General features: G+C 42.1%; 1 pseudogene; it reads left to right on the forward strand.

Moving 5' to 3' along the window:
* Positions 1 to 2285: 2285 nt before the first annotated feature.
* Positions 2286 to 20395, forward strand: part of LOC134434105 (synaptonemal complex protein 1-like) — a 32727-nt pseudogene continuing 14617 nt past the window's right edge.

Here is a 20395-nt window from a genome sequence, read left to right on the forward strand (position 1 = left end):
ATTCTGTGAGATGTAGACACAATTAAGATGTTGACTAATATGATATCATTTGAGCTTCAGAAATATTTGGCAATTCCCTGAAGCTCAAAGCATGAAACCAGTCAGCTGAAGGGCACTTGAATGACCAGAAAGCATTGGGAGGAGTGCTGAGGGTTTTTTGCAGGACAATGGACATATGCAACATGTGCACAATCCAGCCTTCATAGAAACTGAGTAAGGTCTCTATGCCCTTGAAGGACACAAAAGGAGAAGAACATGCTCAGCAGCAGACAGTTCAGGATGCAAAGGCAGACAAGAAAACCTGCAGCAAGATGCACGAAGAAGAAAGACTAACTAAAATTAACTGAAATGTCAAAATGCATGCATAAAAAGGATTTAACCAATCATGTATTAGCTTGAGGTGTGAACAGTAGAGAACAGTATAAAAATGGCTTGCTTTTTGTAATAAATTGGCTTCACTTGATCATATTGATCATGGTGTGATGTCCTGTCAATGATCCTCCGCACCTGGGGACCAGAAATGCATGCAAGCCTCCACCCCGAGAGACATTATGAATTCAGAAAACATGGCCATTAACTGCTTGATACCAACACAGAGTAATGGCAACCAAAATGCAGTCAGACCAGGGGTTTTTCCACTCTCTCTCAAGCCCCATGCGTTGGGCGCCAAATTTTGTCCTGGTTTAGGGCAAATTTGGGAGAAAACCTCCAAAGGGGCCCCTCCAGAAAGGAAACCCACACAGCCCCTCTCCCCAACCGGGTTGGGAAGGATTCCTTGGGGAGAAGTGGAAAGAACCTGTTTATTTAACAGGCAAAGCACCCCCAGGACACAAAATGAACAATACCAGGGGACAACACTCTTTCACCACTCTGAAAAAGATGACAAATTCAGAAAGTCTCTCTTGGGAGTGGTCGCTCTGTTATCAGTCCCTCTGGTGCAGGAGTAGCTGCTGCAGCCACAAGGTGCAAACTCTCGGTGTTTCCCAGGTCCCAGTCCAGAGCAGGCTTGAGTGGTTCCAAAAAAGGGGAAGGAAAACAGTCCAGGCAAAAATTCAGACTGCTTAGCTAAACTAACTAATGAGCAGAAACAAAAGCAAGAGCAAAGCAAAAAGCCAAACAAAAAGCCAAAGCAGCACCATGTACTGCCCTGTCTCTGTGTCCCGCCAGCCGTGGGGGAGCAGCTGATAACAAAACCAAAACAAAACTTCGCTCTTCAGAGCCAGTCTTGAAGGCACAGAACATAATATCCAGCATAAACAGAACAGACAGCTAGGGATACAAGCATCCTAATGTCACCCTAGGACAGCACAGTTACTCCAAACTGACCCCCAGCAGCCCCCTCCTCACCGATGCCATCTGCTGGGGCTGTGCCAGTTCAGGAGATGCCTCCAGGGCCTGCATTACCTGTGTGAAAAATGCATATTGTATGACTGGCTTTTCACAAATATTAAAATGAATATTATATGTGTTGTGTTAGACAGTTATGTTGTACTAATTTTCTTCAGTAGTGTGTTAAATCTAGTTTTAGGTTATAACATAATGTTAAAATAGAAACTATGCTACATAAGATACTTTTATACTTAGAGTATTAATAATTTGGACAATTTGAATTAGGACAATATGAGATAATAGAAACAAAGAGTTACAGACGTCTGGGTAACTTCTTCTGGGCAGCATAAGCCTGAAAAAGGACACACATTAACAGAGGGTTAACCCTAAAAACAATAGCCTGTTGCATATTCATACCCCTCATACACGATGCATAAATTCCATTCAAACACAGGATTCTGTCTGATCAATGTCAGCTTCTTCCTCTAAATCCTGATGGCATCTTCATGGCTGAGCAGGCAGGAAGAAGTTCGTTTCTTCTGATAAGAGAGCAATAAATTCTCTTTCTCTGAAAGATTTAGGTGTCCTGTGGCCGCTATCTCGTTGCGAGTCCTTTCTTTAAAAAAAGTATCTCACACAGCATAGTTTTTATTTTAACATTATGTTATACCCTAAAACTAGATTTAACACACTACTTGAGAAAATTAATACAGCATAACTTTCTGACACAACACATATAATATTCATTTTAATATTTGCGAAAAGGCAATCATAAAACATGCATTTTTCCCACGGGAGGACTGGGCTCCCCCAGTTATTCCCTGCACAGGCGGGACCCCTACCTTCCCCTCAGAGCTCTCCCGCGCTGAGGGGCCGCTGCCGCTTCCCGCCCTTCGCGCTCGCCCTCAGCGGCCGCCGGGAGCTGGGGCTGCCCCGGCTGCCCTTTTATCGGAGCCATGGAGAAGGAAAACCGCTTTAAATTGTTCATGCCGCCGCGCCTGAGTGCTGGCCAGGTGTCTGCGGGCAGATCCCAGATGAGCGCTCGGCCGCGGGGCCGCTGAGGGCAGCCCATATCGCACACCCCGGCCCCGGCCGCCTCCTCTGGCTGCTGTGCTCTGGAGGCCGCGGCTGAGGAGGGGACGGGGGGAAAGCGCAAGGGCCCTTCCCGGGGACACGGGGACAGTGCTGGGCCCGGGGAGTGCCCCGGCAGAGCCCCGAACTGGAGCACACACACACCTGCCCCTTGTCCAGGCAGAGCTGGAGCGCACACACACCTGCCCCTGCATAGGCCGGGACGGCTCCTGCACTCGACTCATTTCTGTGCGTGTGCCTTGAGTGGCGTATGCACAGACATCTTCGGTTTGAATTTTAAAGACTTTTGTTGTTGTTTTCTATCCAAACTGAAGGGAATAATCTTCTGGAGCATCCGCTCTGTGCTGTAAGTCCACGTTTGCTGTGGGTAATTCAGCCCAGAGAGTGAGCAGGGCTCTATCGCTGGCCGGGGTCTCTTAACAAATCACCAACGGGACAGGACTGCTGAGGAACTGCCTTGAGCTGTTTTATTTTCCAGCATCAGTCTCATTACATGGTTATGACAATGGGAAGATGCCAGCAGCTCACATCCCAGGCAGCCGACCAAGAACTTAATGGTACAACTTACTTGAAAAGTTTTTTGACCAATCACACAAAGCAAAAGCACACTGACAGTAGTTCTATCCAACCACTATAAGCACACATACCTTTGGTTAAAACAATGCTTGCTTATTTTGAATACAATACCTGCTTGTAAGCCTTAAAACACAATGCACAGAGCTCCATTATTAAGCTTAAAACTTCCTAATACCTTGCTAGATGAACTTTTCCGTAACTTAGGGAGTTGTTCTAGCCAAGCGTTAATACACAGACCATTGTTCTATTTGTCCTTGCTTTTCTACTTTTTACATAATTTTTCTGCTGACCTATCTCATGGCTGCTGCTTGGCTCTAATCACAGTTCTGCTCTCTCTGAGGCCTGCCTTTTGCAGCTTTCCCAAATCCTTCTGATTTTATGGATTCCCACAGGCCCCACTCAGATGCTCGCACTGGCATTGGTGTCTTGGTCTCATCGGATCAGGTGTGCAGTGAAAATGTTCTGTCCCCATGCTGAGTTATGGGAATTCAACAAGTTATTTTTTCATGTCGAAGATCCTAATGAAATAATTTGAGATTAGGGATGAGATATTCTGACAGCAGATGAGTTAGCTGTTTACAGGATGAACTTCTGTGACTTAAAAACCTTGTAAAAGGGTATTTTCATGCTGAAACATAATCAGATATGGTTTAGAAGTGCCCGTGGAAGTAAAGCAAAGAAATATCAACTACTGGTCTTCAAAAAAGTAATTTGTCTCCTTGAGTCCTTTGCCATGCAGCAATGCCCAGACAGGCAGGAGCTGCTGAGTTCCCTGCATTGAAAGCTCCCCTTTGGCCACAGTCTGTAAATCAAACTGCAGGACACCAACAGTTTGATCAACCACTGGGAAGTAAGAAGTGAGTTCCAAAGCCATTACCAATCCCCTGGGCTTTGAAAATTGTAGGCAGCTGTTTTATTAATGACAATTCTATTTTCACATCATCTGTAGGGATTTTTTTCCCCAGGATTTTATAAATCCTCTTTACAAATTTACCCATAAGAAACTAAGAAACTAAAAATTCTTAAATTTGTGCAGGGTTTTAACAGGCGCTCAGATGATGACTTTAAGTTGCCATTCGATGTGTTGAGCCGTGGCGAAATCACTGATTCAAGTACGATTGGAATATTTGCCATGCACCTTCTTTAGATTTGTATATATTGTCAAGTTTTAATTTTCATGAGTAGTCCCACAGTTTCATATCTGTAACTGTTAAATACAGTTTCACTGTTACTTTTTTTAGAAATAAATTGATCAAAATCTCTTCATGTTTCAGATACAATTTGACAGCAAGTGAAACTTTGCTCTGAAGTAGATGAAGAGGTCAGCTAAGTATCAGCTCTGCACATCTCATTCCTTGGGGTCTTTTGAATTTGTTCCCAAACAGTGCCTAAAGCATTATTCAGTAGATATTTGAGGGCTAAAGGAAGTAGTCAGAAGGGAATAATGTTTTCTGTCTCCTGTTTAAAGCTGAATCACTTAGAGGAGATACTTGTGATTTAGTGATCATGCCTGGAAATTAATCTTTAAAAATTAAGGTGATTGCAATATTGTTGTTGTTTTTTTCTTTGTTTGAAGTGTCTGCAAAGCCTATGAGCTTTAATTAGAGTAAGATTTAAACACTTAAATATCCTTGTGGAACTGGTTCTGAATATTCTGTTGAGGGGCAGAAGGGTTGAAGTCAGAGTATTCTTTGGAAAACTGAAGTGGATTATTCCAATTGCCTTTATTCTGGCTTTATTTTATCTGTAAAACAATGAATTCAGTGGTTTCCTCAAACACTGGATTCTTTTCACAGTGTATTTACCAGCAGATCTCTGCTGTAACACAATTCAGTACAGCTCATTTTTTTTGCAATAGCTTCTGTACTTTGCAGCTACAGAACACTGCTTGCTGCCACAAAATAAAACACATTTCTTGTGCTCTCTGTGCTGTTTTTCATATCCCTGACAACTTTTTAGACTTTTTTAATCCTAAGATATTAAAGTACCATCAGGACTGTAACAAAACTGTGATGCAGCCAAAACAAGGATGTTGTTTGGGGCTGTTGTAAGTGAACCAAAGGGCCCTTGGGGCTCCTGTGTTGCTCTCCCTGCCTCAACCACTGGCCCAGCACTGCTTGTAGGGCACTTTCAAGGTATTCTACGGGCACAAGGGTGGTGGTTTTCCTTCCTGCTCCGTGTGTGAGCAGAGAACTGCTGGGACACTTGGATATTTATAAATCTACTGGGTCCAGATGGGATCCATGCCAGGGTGATGAGGGAGCTGGCAGATGAGCTTGCCAAGCCTCTCTCCATCATTTATCAGGAGTTGTGGCTCACTGTAAGGTTCCAGATGATTGGACACTGGCCAGTGTGACACCCATGTACAGAAAAGGTAGGAAGGGGGATCCTGGTAATTCCAGGCCAGTCAGCCTGGCCTCAGTGCCAGGTGAGATAATGGAGCAGTTCATACTGAGTGCTATCACACAGCACTCACAGCATGGCCAGGCTATCGGACCCAGCCAGCAGGGCTTTACCAAGGGTGGGTCATGTCTGACCAACCTGGGCTCCTTCTGTGAACAGGTGACTGCCTGGTGCATGCAGGAAAGGCTGTGGGTGTCGTGTATCTGGGCTCCAGCAAGGCCTTTGGCACTGTCTCCCACAGCACACTCCTGGAGAAGCTGCAGCCATGGCTGGGACAGGAGCACTCTGTGCTGGGCTCAGAACTGGCTGCATGGCTGGGCCAGAGAGTGGTGGTGAATGGTGCTGCATCCAGCTGGCAGCCAGGCACCAGTGCTGTCCCTCCGGGCTGTACTGGGACCAGTTCTGTTCAATATTTTTACAGACGACATGGATGAGGGCATTGAGTCCTTCATCAGTAAATTTGCAGAGGACACTAAGCTGGGAGCTTGTGTTGATCTATTGGAAGGAAGGAGGGCTCTGCAGAGAGACTTAGATCAGTGGGATGGATAGGCAGAGTCCAGCGGCATGAAGTTTAATCAGTCCAAGTGCTGAGTTCCACATTTTGGCCACAGAAGTCCCCTACAACGTTCCAAACTGGGAACGGTGTTTCTGGATAGTGCTCAGGCAGAAAGGGCCCTGGGGGTGCTGGTGACAGCCGGTTGAACATGAGCCAGCAGTGTGCCCTGGTGGGCAAGAAGGCCAATGGCATCCTGGCCTGGATCAGGAATGGTGTGGCCAGCAGGAGCAGGGAGCTCATTCTGCCCCTGTATGGGCACTGCTGAGGCTGCACCTTGAGTGCTGTGTCCAGTTCTGGGCCCTCAGCTTAGGAAGGACATTGATATGCTTGAGCACATCCAGAGGAGGGCAACAAGGCTGGTGAGGGGTTTGGAACACAAGCCCTGTGAGGAACGACTGAGGGAGCTGGGGCTGTTTATCCTGGAGAAGAGGAGGCTCAGGGGTGACCTTATGGCTCTCTGCAGCTTCCTGCAGGGAGGTTGGAGCCAGGTGGGGTTAGTCTCTTCCACTGGGCAGCAAGACAGAACCAGAGGACACAGTCTCAAGAGACAGCAGGGAAGGGATAGGTTGGATATTAGGAAAAAATTTTCAACAAAAGAATAATGAAGCACTGGAATGCTCTTCCCAGGGAGGTGGTAGAATCACCATCTCTGGATGTGTTTAAAAAAAGCCTGGACATGGCACTTGGTGCTGCAGTTGAGGTGTCAGGGCATAGGTTGGACTCGATGATCTGAGAGGTCTCTTCCAGCCTCATTATTCTGTGATTCTGTGATTCTGTGATTCTGTGATTCTGTGTGTGTCCATGGCAATATCACAGGTACTCTTGGGCAAAGTCTCTGAAGCTGCTTTTACTTAACTCAGCAGTGTCTGTCAGAAGGAGAGGACAGAAATGGGGTGAAGAACCTGCTAGAAGGAATTTTGGCTTCACTGATAATTCTGGCAAAGCTTTTATTGATTTTGGTGGACTGCAGTTATCCATGTCTTTAAACCCATCTATTTGGTGATGTCTGAAGGGGGTTTGGGATATTTCATTGTATTTGTTTCTCCTGTGTGCTCTGTAATGCCTTTTGATACATACACAGAGGATGCACAAAGATTTAAACTTGGGCTCCTGATCATGTATAAACTCTTGTGATGTTTCTAAGAGATAAATACATTATCTACAACAGTATTAATTAGATATTATATACTATTAATTGGATAATATTGGAGATTAAATTGGTGAACCTGTTTTAATAAAATCCAGAAACAATGAATGAATTGTTCTCAAAACTCTACAAAGAGGCTGAAAAGATCAAGCAGTGGAAACTGACTGTGGAAACTGAACTAAACCAGAAAGAAAGAAAACTCCAAGAGAACAGAAAGATTATTGAAGCACAGAATAAAGCCATTCAAGAACTGCAGGCCAGTATTGTATAGTGTACATTGAATAAATGAAGTTCAGTGCTTCCTGATTCAGTATGACACTATTATTGATACAATTAAATATTAAAGACTGTTGCAGTTTGGTTTGTGCCTTGAGAAAATGATTATTTTGAGAAGTTGCAGGCACCTGTCCTGTGTGAGGGTGTGTATGAAGAATACACCTGTAAATGTCTCAGTTGCTGGTAAATTATTGTTCATTAATTATTACATCTTTCATGCAAAAGATGACTCAGCATGTAATACAGATAAAGCAGACTTCTGTCTACTGATGCCCCAAATGATTTTTCATGAGGGATTTGAGAAGTTCAAGTGCATTTCTAATATATTTTTCAATAACAGTGTCTTTTTGCATTTGTTCCCTATGAAATCAGTTTGAAAATGAGAAACTCCATTTGAAACTGGAAGGTGAGATATGTGAAAATAAAGATCTCTTGAAAGAGTAAGTAATAGCACCAAGTATATACATTTGTGGTGGAAATAATCAGTTTCCATGTGGGCAGTTTTATGCAGCTGTTAAATTTTGAAGGTCATTTCCATTGTTACTCCTTAGGTGCACAAAGCACTGTGCACTCCTGTGCAAACATGATATTTTTCCCTCCCTTAGAGCTGCTGCTTCAAGGCATCTGTGTAATCTGCTCAAGGAAACCTGTACTCGCTTCACAGAGAAGACCAGCAAATGTAAATGCTTTTTTAGCTTTTATTTATCAGAGTAAATGTACTTCTAGCTTGCTCTAAATTCACAAACAGAAGAAAGAAGAAGAAATTTCTCGTGCTGTTCAGAAAAGTTCTCCAGTTGAGATCGACTGGATGTGGCTCTCAGAATGAGAAGTGAATTTTAAGTGGCTCACAAAATTGGAAGTGAAGCCCCAGGTCTAACAGACTTGTGGTTTGTAATGCTGAATGCAGAGGGCTTTTGAAGGCAGTGAGATTGTTTGCTGCAAGGTTGCCAGCCTGGGAGCTCTTTGGGTGCCCAAACAGTGCTCCAGGTTTGAGGCAGTGCCCACAGCCCCAACTGGCACTGGAGCCACTGCAGAGCAGGGCAGGGCTCCCCAAGGCTGCCCAGCCCATTGAAGCTTTGCAGTCCCAGCCACACTCTGGGAATATATTCAGACATGAGAAGTGACACTTCATGCCTGGTTTTAGGCAGTAGAATCTGCTCAGAATTCCCAGCACTCTGGAACAAATTTCCAGAGCTGACATTTCCTGTTTTCAGCCATCACACATTTGTGGGGAAAAAGGTCTGAACCCCAAGGTATAATGAGTAACTGGAATTCTTCTAATGAAACTGAACTAGCCAAGACAGTTGGATAACTTATTGAAGTTTAAATTCTTGAGGTTTTAAAATATGTTATTGATTGGGAATTTTACTTTATATGCAATTTAGAATTGTTATTATAATTAGAATTTTACTAACTTGATCCTGGATACTTAAGAAGTGTCTATCTCTTTTTAGCCTTAATTCTAGAAACCCTGGTATATAGATGTACTGTTCTTTTTTGATAGCTGTTTCTGTTACTGTTCTCTTTTTAATTGTTTTCTTAGGAAAAAATTGTATCAATTACAAAAGTGAAAGGAAAGAAGGAAAATATGGATGTGGAGTGTTGAAATTTTATGACAGCTCTGTGGTTATAGGTATCTGCTGATAGGAAGAAATTCAGTGCTAAACCCTAGATTACAGTTTATCAATACTAACACTTTTGATACATTATTATTAAACAGTATTAATACTATAATAATTAATATTGTCACATAAACTGATCCAGAATTACACTTTTCAGAGAAAAAATATCTTAGGAAGGAAATTTAAAAGCTGAGCTTGCCTAATGTTTCATTGAAACAAACATTTTCCCTAGATTCTGTAACTTTTGGCACCATGTTTCATAATGACTTATTTAGTAAGAATGGAGCTGATAATTCCTTTTTAAATTTATTATGCTGATTAAGTATAATGACTTGGACAGCTGGAATTCTTATCCAAAAGAAAAAGTTTCTCATATGTTCTTGCTTTGATAGATGAACAGGAAAAGGAAGCAACAATACAATTGTATGAGGAACTTCACAGCAACATAGAAGTAAGTGAGCAAGCTGGATGAAAGGAATGTGAGTTATGTGAGCTGAGCTGAGTTCCATGTTTATGTTGGGATACTGTTTGTATCCATCATGTGTGGGTATCATGTCATGTGTGATGCAGGAAGTTGGGTTTTCAATCCCTTTTCAAGAATTATTTTTGTGTTCTATAAAGCATATTCAATGGAGAAGGTGCAGCAGTGTGTGGGATGTAGATCCCTGTGATCTGGGTGATGTGTGCTTAGTGCTGGGTCACTGCACAGCTTCTGGCTTCTTTCTGGGCTCTGTTTCACCTCCCTGCTGGTTCCTCAGAATGGCTGAGGTGGGCAGCAGCCCCTGGAGAAGTTCCAGGGTTTCCAGTATTGAACTTCAAATATTAAATTTTGTTTTTAGAGAATGACAGTGGCATTTGAAGAGCTTCGTGTGCAAGCAGAGAACGACAGATTGGAAATGAGTTTCAAATGTGAGAATTCTGTTTATTGAGTTTATGCAGCTGGCTCAGTTTTGTACTTCATAGCTTGTGTTACACATGCAGTGTCAGGGCAGAGAAATGTGAAGGGTTGGAATGGTGAGCAGCTCACACTGAGACACTGGGACCCTTCTTTTATTCATGCTGCCTTTGGTCACTGCCTGGCCCCTTCTGTTGCTGTTCCACTGGGCCAAAGCTGGAACTTCATTTCTCAAACAGTCACTCAAAATTGAAGTTTTGTCTGTGAAGTACAGTCTAGAGATCAATACTTACTTCCCATAGTTTGTTTAATCAAATGATAATGCACTAGTGTATAGCTACAGAAACTTTAGCTAAATGCTCTCTCTCTGTATGTATAGTCTGGTATGTTCCTGTTTCATTCTCACATGCTCTTTTCTGTTTGTATTTTGATTATAAAATCAAACATTGCCTCAACAATTACTCTTGGGAAACAAATGGTACAGCTGTACAATTCCAAGCAACCTTAAAGTGGAAGTTGTATTGAACTTGGAGTATATTTCAGCTAGAATGTTAACTATGGATGTTACTGTATCTCCAAAGTAAAAGAAGAAGCAGAAAAAGTTGACAAGTTTGAGAAAGAATGCAAACTGGAAGTCAGTCAAAAGGAAAAGCAAGTTTGCTCATTTTACCATCTAAGATGTAGAGCTTTATTTGTGACTAAAGGGGAAATGCAAGAGCCAAGAAGTGTTTCTGGGTATTAGTAAAAAAGACAAAATAACATCTGAAGCTGCATTTAAGTCAAATTCTGCTAAGTTTACTGGTGTTTGAGTACCTTTAGTCTCCTGGAATTTATGGTTTGATTTTGGAGAACTTTTTTGATTAGAGTTATGTGACTTGATCAATATTTGGCTAAGATTATATCTAGACAAATATTATCTATCTGTCTGTCTTTCTGTCTGTCTGTCTATATTTCTGTCTATCTATCTATCTATCTATCTATCTATCTATCTATCTATCTATCTATCTATCTATCTATCTATCTATCTATCTATCTATCTCTGTCTGCCTGTTTGTCTGTCTGTCTATCTGTCTAATCTAACTTGAATGACAGCAAAATGTCTGCTTATCATACCTGGGTACAAATGAAAATTAATATCTGTCCCTTTCCCAGACTTCATGATGATATTTCTTGCATTTTTCTAGATTTCAGCTCTTACCATACAGAGAGATGAAAAAGATGATGTCATAAAAGACATCAAGGCTCAGCTGCAGACATCACAAAATAAGATTGCTGACTTAATGGAAGCAAAATGTAAGAGTTCTGCCTGCTGTGTTTAAATGTAATTGTTTATCGAATTTAAATGTGATTGTTTATGATTGTTTATTTATTATATGTAATTGTTTATAGAAGCATAGAAACAGGGCCATAGCCTTGTTCTGTTGCTGGTTGGCAGCAGAATTTTGGGACTTTGAAGGCCTTATTTTTGTTTGGAGCAGGAGCTGCTCATGTGGGAGCAGGACTGGCAGGGCAGTTTTTAGGGTGAGTCAAGCAGTGAGAGTTTTTGAAAATTGTAAGGGGAAAATGTGTTGCTTCAGTTTTGCAAATGTACAGTCAGGCAGATGTCACTGAGGAAACTTACTTTTCAGAACTTGATTTTCAATATTTTTAAGCCATCTATATTCAAATTTTATATATTATTTTGTAGTATATGATGTCAGTACCATTGATTTTTGTTAAATTATTTAAATGTATGTAATTTTCCATTTTTGGCAGCATTATTTAGTAAATATTCTATTTTAAAAAATATAAACATCTTTTTTTGTTTAGTACATAATGAAGAAATGTTAAAGGAATCCTAGGTCAGTAAAGAACATTTGAGGGCAGAGCTGGAAGAGGGTAAAATTTCATTGCAAAAGGCAGAGGTACCCCTTGCCTATAGTTTTACAGTAGAAATAGACTGGATGAGTATTTGCATAAATAATTATGGATACTTTAGACATGAAACAGCTGTAGCTGTTTGTTGCAAAACATTTTTAGAAATGATATCATGTCTTGAAGGTTACTCAAAAGAACTTGTAAACTGAATTCCAGACTACAGTGAAAACATTAATTCAGGTCACTGGAGAAAAGGAAGAGCAGGAGGAAGAATGTAAAAAACTGAAGGCTTTGCTTGCAGCCCCGACAGAGGAGTTTGAGACTTCTGTTGCCAATTTGAAAAGCTTGCTGAAAGAAGAGCAAGATAGGTAAATTAATGAGTTTAAATTCCAAGAGTGATCTTACAGGTTGCAGTCTATGACAAAATCAAGAACAACTGGAAATGAAGCTGAAATTTGGAGGTTTTTCTCACACAGTGGTCTAAATGCAGATAATTTAATGTAATTTTTTTTGTTTGTGATAGTTGATACTGTATATAAAGTAAATTTTTGCCCCCTCCAACTTTCATAATTCTCTCTTTAGGAAATACAGATTTCTGTAGGTATATATTTGTTTACTTTTATTTCTGCTGTTCTGAGGTTGTACAAGTGAAATTTGATGTGTGTTGCAGGCAGATATATCATCTGCCTGGTGAAAGGTAAATGTTCTTAAAGTGCTTGTGGTAAGACTTTGTCTTCTTGTCCTGTAAGTTTCAAATGCAGTGCTTTGTACCCTACATTTGGGGTTTTTAATTTACCATTCCTTAGATTAAAGAAATCTGAAGATGATTCAAAGCTGCTTACCTTGGAGCTCCAGAATAAATCTGCTGAACTGGGTAAGGGTTGCAGAAAGGCACAAAATGAGCTGGGCAGTAATAAAAATGTTTTCTGCTCTTTTCTGGAAATTGACTGTCTCTGGTAGTTGGAGAAATGATTTTACAGTACCTGCACCTGTCAGGAATGCCTGGATTTATTTTTACTCAGCTGATCCCTTTTCTTTGGGGCTCATTGGTGCTGGCAGCAGCCAAAGGGCAGTGCTGTGCATTCATGCATGAATTCTTCTGGAGGTAATTTTGGTTTGCAGCTCAGAGCAGCAGCACTGCAGGTGCCAGGAGTGACTTCTGCAGCAGAGATAAAACCCTCCCATGGAGGTTTCTGTGACCCTCCCCATGCTGGAAGTGGAATGATGCTGGCAGGGGTTGTCTTTAAATATCATCAATTTGATATTTATCCCTTGGTTTCTAGGGATGTGCTCCTTAGTCCCCAGAGTAAGCGCTCTGCCTTGCTGTTGAGAACTTGTAAAAAATCCCAGAATTGTGAATGTGCACATAGAAACCATTTGGAAGTTAGTAACAACTGGTTTCCTTTCTCAGCATATCCATGAGATACCTTCAGCAGTTCAGATTTTTTTTCTGGAACAATGAAGGTGCATCAATACTTGGAGAATACTCTAGTCTTACAGTCCATGGTTTATTTGAAGCTATAATTGTGGACAACATAATAGGCTTTAAATTTTATTTAAGATAAATATTTAGTTTCTCTTCAGATATAGATTTGCTAATGTCTGAATCATTTTTTCAAGTCTACATTTAGATTAAGTCAAAAATAAGCTTTTCAGTTTCTTAACCTTATCCAGCAAGTTCTGAGAACTGGGTGTTGCAAAAGGGGAAATGTTTTATACTCCCTGCTAAATAGGAAAAATCATTTCTATTCCATTAATTTTACATTCCATGTGCTGTAGAAGAGATGACTAAAGTAAAATGTGATAAAGAAGTGCAACTTGAAGAGCTGTCAGAAACTCTGGTAAATGTTCATTTTATTAATCTCATGGCATTTGCTCTTCATATGAAATTCCTCTTGCTTTGTAAGTATCTTAAATGTCATAAGTAAACTCCATCTAGTCAACCTTAACATTTCTACTAAACTTTCTCACACACAATTTCAGTGCTTTCTTTGAAGAACTTCTTCATTGCCTCTGTTTTTCTTGTCTCCTGTGTTTTTGGTTTTTCTTGTCTCACATGTTTTTGGTTTTCCTTCTCAAGGTTTTTGGTTATTTCCTTCTTTGTTCATGCCCATTCAAAGGCCACTCCCTCTGGATATAAAGTTTTCCCATTTTTTCTTCCTTCCAGGAAGGTGATTAGCTCTGGCCTCTGTGAGCCCTGCTGTGCTGTGACACAGGCCCATTTTCTGTCACAGAAATCTAAGCTATATGAAATGCACTCTTAACAGAGGTTTATTTTCATTATAATTTTATATTTACAAGCCTAACAAGAATCCATATCAACTAAAGTTAAGATAGTCTGAAATCTTGTGTGAATTTTACTGTGTCTGCTTGTTGTTATAATCTGTGCATTGAGTGTTCTGAACTGAGTTTCACTCATTTTCTAAAATGGGTAAATTGGAGGACTTTTATTGAAGAAGAATCTTGAGGCTACTGTGGAAAATTTGCAGAGAGAGAAAAATGTGGAGAGAGAAATGAAAATGCTCTCCAAATGAGAGAGGTCTGAAGCAGGGCAATAGTAACATGTTTTTAGAAATAGTGAAGTTACACATCATGACTTGGATACAAGTTTATACATAGAAACAGCACCCAGAGCAGGGTCCCAGCCCAGGTAATGAAACTCACAGCAGGGGACAGACATGAACAGCACTGGTGTCACAGTCCACTGTCTCACACCACTTCCAGATCCCAGCAGAGACTGGAAAGATTCAATCTGGATAATCCATGGCATGGATGTTGTTGGGTTCTTCTGAAAGCCTTGTGCTCTTAGCTCATGTCTGATAACCTCCAGCAGTTGGAGTTTGCACATGGATACTCAAAACTCTTCCTTTGCATTTTGCAGAAAGAATTCCAGGATTTGAAAGCAGAGCTGACATGTACAGCTGAGAAGGAACAAGATTATTTAAAGCAGCTTGTGACTCTGAAAACAGATCTTGAAAAAGAGGGGTATGACCATTTTGAAAATAGAATATTGAATTCGTTTTGGTGTAATACAGAAGTTGCTTTAATCCACAGTGAAATGAACTATGATTGTTTTGAACCACATATATGCCATTAATTATATACTTACATTTCTAAATTCCACTTTCTCTATTTGTATGTATTCTATGGCATATGTAGTTGTTCCATATCTCTCTGACTTATTTAACAAGAAGAGAAAGTTTCTGAATTCATTGTTAATCTTGCTTTGAACTACATCACCTTCACTAACCATTATATTTATATAAAAGTTGACTCTGATTTTCTTTCCTTCTTCTGTCACCTTTTTACATCTCTCTGACTCTGCTGCAAAGCTTATATTTGTAGATAAAGACCTGGACTTCTTTCAGCATGGAATAACACTTGATAATCAGTATGTTTAATTTAAAAGGAGATTTCAAAATGCACTTTCTTATTCCTCTTGGCCATTTGTTTTAAATTAGGTTAAAGAATGAACAGCTAACAGTGTATCTCAGTAAGCTTTCACTAGAGAAAGAACAAACAGCACAAGAGAAAAATGCTGTCCTGCAGAACTCCAGAAACTGCAAGAACAACAAGAGGCAAGTTGTAAACTTCCAGCTTTCTTGAAAGGACAATTTGACAAATTACTCAGTTTCACAAATTAGATGATGAGCTGCAACATGACTTGGGTCTGTAGAGTACCTGAGCTATTTTTTGTGTTTGAATTGGAAAGGAAGCGTATTTACATGAAGCCCTAAAGCAGATAGCCTTCCAGAAATAATGGGTTAAAACATGGAATGAGAGGCATGTAAAGAAGGGCCTAGCACTAGAACACACGGAGAAAGCACAGCACTAGGAAAACAGAGCAACAAATTAGATAAGAGGTAGAGCATCATGACAGGGGAAGAGATAGGTATAGGAGAAACTAATGGGCTAAGCAGGTTTAGAGCCAGCAATGTTGAAACGACCCTAAGGGTTTTGCCAAGCCACGGGATCTAAGCCAAATACACCGGGAATTGACCAAATTAGGAAAGGAGTTCAAAAGTTTAAAGAGGAAGACTCATCGGAAAGACCCCGTCTAGGATGAAGGCAACAGGAACGACCACCTGAAGATTCCCCAAAAGAGATGTCTCCACCTACGCTCCGCCCACGCTCCGCCTACACCACGCCCCATATGAATATGCATGATTATGTATCTGATCTGATGTAATCCTATACCCAAAATTGTATATAAGGCTTGCTTTTGCTATGTGAACTGAGAAATCCATTTTGTGATTTCTCCGACGCGTCGCTAATAAAAATACCTCCTGCTTAATTGACTTAAGTTGAGTCTGATTAGGCAGTCACTCTGCCTGTTTGGGGCAAAATTTGGTATCATTTCTGGCGACCCCGATGGGACCAGACAGGAGATCCAGGACTTGAGGGGTCCTCCCCGAGCCGGGTCTGGGGTCGGGACCCTCGGGCGCCCCTGACTAACGTTTGTCAGAAGAGACTCCCCCCCGGACCAGTGCTCTCGGTGGACGAAGAGTACCCTGCATCTCCTGCTCCAATTAAGAGGTATTTAAATTCTTTATTGGTTTTAGAATAAAGCGCTTTTATTGGGAAACGGGGGTCAGACGTGACCGCCCGAAGGGAAAGCTGGGGGACGCCCCAGTAAAGAATCCCAGCTGGGTTGAAATCCTAGCATTGGTTTGCTAGCATTGGTTAGCTAGCATTGGTTAGCTAGCATTGGTTTGCTAGTATTGGTTAGCTAGCATTGGTTTGCTAGCATTGGTTAGCTAGCATTGGTTGGCTAGCATTGGTTTTGCTGGGGTTAAAAATCCCAGCTTCGGTTAAAATTAATTGGAGAAAGAAAAAAAAAAAAAAAAAAAAAAAAAAAAAAAAACAGGTTAAAGTCCTGCCGGAGGGAGTATTTGTTTATCTTGGTATCTTCGATCTGTTTTTACTGTGTGGGAACTGTTTTAAACATTGTGCACTGTGTTATAACACTGTGGATTGCTTTCTGAGAGGTCTGTCAGCCAGAGATCCTTTTGTGTCTGTTCTATGTGCCTGTTGCAGAATCTTACAGGAAATATCTTGTCGCTCTCTCTGTAATCTTTTAGAAAAGACTAAGTTGATAGACGTCCGGCAAGAAATTTGTCACCCCCTGCAGTTGTTATACTGTCTACAGTTGTGATTGCATGAATCTGGCAAACCGGTATCTCGCGGTCAGTAGGCGACCTCTCGTGACCAAACCTGGTAAAACAGTCTGTTCTGACATAAGACCATAAGGTAGGAGCCTTTCACTGTACGGGTGTGTGTGTGGAGTGAGTGAGACGCAGCATTGCTGCGAAACGAGAGCGGAGTCTCGATCCGCATTTTCTGGACGAAGCGAATGGAAATTGTGCGAATGAAGTGTTAAGGTATATTGGCATATAGTGCTTGTGGAAAAGAGCACGAATACAGAGAATAGCCATGGGAAGCCAACAGAGTAAAGATATAAATATGAAAACCCCTTTAGGATGTATCCTAAAACACTGGAAGGACCTGGGAGGGATTCCAGGGGGAAACATAAGTAAAAAGACACTTCTTAAGTATTGCACACAATGGTGGCCCCTGTACCGTCTTGATGACGGAGAAAAATGGCCACCGGAGGGGACAACTAACTATAATACCATTTTACAACTTATGCTCTTCCTCCGGTGGCTCAATAAATGGGATGAGGTAATATACGCAGACATGTTTTTCACCCTAAGGAATAAACCTGAGTGGCAAAAGGAATGTGGAATTAATGTAGCCCCTCAGGACCCCCTAGTATTGGCTTTGGAAAGAGATAAGAAGGGTCCGAAGTCAAAGGACCGTTGCTGTGATGCATGCAGTATTGGACAGCAGTGTCTCAAGTTAACAAGGAGAGATAGTGGAAAGGAGAGCGAAATAAGCTTGTGGGAATACCATCCATTCGCTCCCGGGCGGGAAGGACCCCTTCCCAGACCAAAAGAGGAACAAGGGGATCCTAGCCCATTAAAGGAATTGGAGCAGTGGTGGAAATCTAAGTTTGGATACAGCCCTCAGAAGCTAGACAACGGCTGGGAGGAGGGTAGCCCATCAAAATCGGGGATTAGCGAGGGAAAGGGCAGCCCTCAGGAACCAGGTAGCCCACAGGGGTCGGGGAGCTATGCTGACAGCCCACCCAGACTGGAACTCCAAAAGGAAGAAGGCAGTCCGTCGGGAGTAGAGAGCCGGGGGGAGACACGCAGCCCGCCCGAGCTTAGTCCATATGGGGATAGTAACACATCCAGAAATGGGGGTGACTGTAGAATAGAAACTAGCACACCAAGGACTGGAGTTTGCAGAATGGAAACCAGCACGCCAAAGGCTGGGGACAAGAGCGGCTCATTGGGGGGCGACGTCTCTGAATTAAAATATAGTAAGGGGAGTGGTAATATGACATGCGAAAAGGAGACAGAGAACAACTCGCAGAGACTGAGTATAATAATACAGATAGAGGATAAAAGAGATGGGAAAGCAGCAGAGGACGAGAGGGGTAGTAGCCCGGGGCAGGATAGGAGCCGACAGATATTAGGGGGACGACAGACCCAGGACGGGAGTCGGACGGACTGTGTAATAGAGATAGGAGGTGAAAATGAGGAACTGGACATAGAGGCACAGGAAGAGGACCCCGGGGCAAGGACCAGTCACTCGTATTATACCAGATCTGTGGCACGAGGGGAGGCAAAGCGAAGAGAGGAGGGGAACCATACGATAGCTCCTCTCCGACAAATTATGCCAATGGTAGGGGAAAAGACTAAAGGTGCCGTTCTCGACAAGTGATTTGAACAATTGGAGAGATGAAGCAAGAAACTTCAGGAGGAATCCAGAGGGAGTAGCAAAGAGGTTTGAGCTAATGGCAAAGAATTTAGATATTGACTGGGAAGATATAGAGGTGATGCTGTCAGAACTGACAGATACAGAAAGGGAACTCGTATTGGAAACAGGAAAACGACATGCCCAAGTATTGTCAGGGAGACTAGAGGATAATTTCCCCAGCAGTAAACCAGAATGGGACCCGGGCAACGAAGAACACTATCGACGACTGGTGCAGTATAGAAAGCTGATCGCGATGGGCCTGCGTAATGCGATCCCTAAGGCTATCAATTGGTCGATGCTATATGACATTAGGCAGGGAAAGGATGAGACCCCGTCAGAGTTTTTGGATAGACTTAGGGCAGCCATGAGACAATACACACCCCTGGACCCAGCAACGGAAGAAGGGAAACAACACCTGTTGGGATTAATGATGGGACAGAGTAACCCAGACATTAGGAAGAAATTGCAAAAACTTGAGCATCCAGAAAATAAAAACCTGGAGGCGTTGCTGAATGAGGCATGGAAGGTATATAATAATAGAGAAGTTGAGGAGAAGAAAAGAGAGGACAAGAGGATAGCTCGAGTAGTGGCTGTGGCAGTAGCAGCTCAGAAGACAGGTTACCCGGAACCTGGAGCCAGGGGTAGGGGTAGAGGCTACCCAGTGAGAGGGGGAGGGAGGTTCCAACCCCACCCAGCTAGAGTGGGGCCAGATCAATGTGCATACTGCCTACAGACTGGGCACTGGAAACAAGAATGCCCCCAATTAAAGAAAAGGCTAATGGCCACTACTACCACCACACGGCAAGAAAGTGAATGAGGGGGACCGGTGGGCCATACCCTAGCAGACCCACTGGTTAAAATGGAGCTAGGGGAAGGTAAACAGGAATTGGACTTTTTGATTGATACGGGAGCGACTTTTTCGGTTTTAAATCAACAACTGGTACCTAAAAGTGATGAATTTGTACAAGTTGTGGGAGCAACAGGCCAACCAGAAAAAGCTTACTTTTTGAAACCTATCAAATACAAAATTGGGAAACAAATGGGAATTCACCAGTTCCTGTATTTGCCAAATTCACCAAAGCCTCTATTAGGGAGAGATTTATTGGAGAACTTGGGAGCCACAATAAAATTCAATAAAGACAGATTGGAATTTCAAGTAAACGATGAACAACTGATTACAGCCCTAAGCCTAACAATCAGTTGTGTGGAACCCAAACCTGAGAACCACAACTTCGAGCGAATCCTGAGCAAGACTTATCCATTAGTATGGGCCACGGATATACCTGGAAAATCAAAACGAGCGACACCGATTGTTGTCGAACTTAAGGTCGGGGCAAGACCGGTGGTAAGAAAACAATACCCTCTGAGGATAGAAGACAGAAAGGGAATTGAGCCCATAATCAAAAGGTTTTTAGAACTGGGGTTATTGGTAGAATGTGAATCGGATTTTAATACACCGATCTTGCCAGTAAAGAAACCTAATGGAACGTATAGGCTCGTTCAGGATCTGAGGGCAGTAAACGAAATAACCAAGACATTACACCCGGTGGTTGCTAATCCATATACACTTTTAACTAGGCTAAAGGATAGCCTGGCTTGGTTCACCGTATTAGATTTGAAAGACGCATTCTTCTGCCTTCCCTTAGCCCCCGAGAGTCAAAGGATTTTTGCCTTTGAGTGGGAATCAGTAGATAGGGGGAGAAAGACCCAACTTACCTGGACACGGTTGCCCCAAGGCTGGTCTAACTCGCCCACAATCTTTGGGAATCAGTTAGCCAAAGAATTAGAACAATGGGAAGGGCCACCGGGAGATGGCG

This window comes from Melospiza melodia, unplaced genomic scaffold (genome assembly GCF_035770615.1).
Source record: "Melospiza melodia melodia isolate bMelMel2 unplaced genomic scaffold, bMelMel2.pri scaffold_32, whole genome shotgun sequence".
Classification (NCBI taxonomy): domain Eukaryota; kingdom Metazoa; phylum Chordata; class Aves; order Passeriformes; family Passerellidae; genus Melospiza; species Melospiza melodia.